Source organism: Ceratina calcarata, unplaced genomic scaffold (genome assembly GCF_001652005.2).
Source record: "Ceratina calcarata isolate Rehan_Ccalc_2016 unplaced genomic scaffold, ASM165200v1 scaffold649, whole genome shotgun sequence".
NCBI classification, from domain to species: domain Eukaryota; kingdom Metazoa; phylum Arthropoda; class Insecta; order Hymenoptera; family Apidae; genus Ceratina; species Ceratina calcarata.
In genome coordinates this window covers 14,030-15,319 of record NW_017177743.1, presented here as the reverse complement: position 1 = coordinate 15,319, position 1,290 = coordinate 14,030, and positions in this window count along the sequence as shown.

Genomic DNA, 1,290 nt, shown 5'->3' with positions numbered 1-1,290 from the left:
TAAGCAACGACTCTGAATACCGGCCTATGTCTTATTTCTTCAATGCTCGATCTGGTATCGACACTGTTGGATTTTATCATAATTTTGACGCGTCAAAATAAGAACAATTTTAATCTACGTACATTACCGCCACCTACATTAAAATTCTTTTTATTTTGATGCGTCAAAATTATGTTCAAATCCAACAGTATCGATGCCAGATAGAGCATTGAAAAAGAAGAAATAGACTTAATACTCATTTTCACGTTTTCAATTCTAGACGAAATTAACACAAGCCCGAACCGGTTTTTTACAGCCGGATAGTTTTACTGTCCCAAGCTGTACACTATAATTAGTAATAAAACCGGCAGTGGGAAGTCACGCAGAGTACGAAGTTTTACAGAGGAAATGTAGGGAAATAGTTCATATGTATACCTCAAAAATGCACATAACAAGCTTATTTTTGTAGATAAATAATTTTTTCGAAACAAATTTTCCGTTTGAGGAAACAAGATAACGAAGTTTTAATTCAGTGCTAGGAGACGGATTGTAATCATTAATGTTAGCAGATCGGCTGTTGAATTGAAAATCGAATATTCAGATTCAGTATGCGCACACTGTCCATGAACGTCGATAAAAAAATGAAGAAATATCTTATTAACTCGACTCACCACTTCGCCTCGCCACGTGATCGTCATGGAGCCTCGCATCTTCCATTTTGTTCTCGAATCTTCTACAGTGCACAGGGATATCGCAAACACACGTACAATTATTACACCTGTGAAATTCCAAAATACGCAATAGCCCTACTGCTCTATTGCCTGACTTTTAATGGCAGGAATGACTAGATACGGTTCCTGGTTAAAAAATTATTTTTATTTTAATATTTCGTCACTCCATTCTCGACATGTCCGGACTTGACTGGGCTTCACTATCGCAAACAATCGCAAAAGACTGCAAAAGACAAAAGACGAATGAGCACGAATGAGGCACGCTTAGCCAGAGGTTCAAACCTCTTCTGCAAGAAACGCGCGACGAAAGCGCTACGGCGACAGATAAACCAACTGCCAAGCTACAGACAGATCACCGATCGCGTTAAAAATTGCTAACCGTGCTTTTTCACGATGATCACAAAATCACGATCACGAATCGTGATCACGGTCGTATATACAGGTCGGGAAACTCTGGTCAATTCTGGTGGTGGGGGTACAGCTCTTAGGAGTTGCCAGTCAAGCTTTGCTAATTCGCCACGATACGTAGTGCGCTGCGATTGAGTTCAGATGCGAGTGGTCGTATATATCAGTATATATG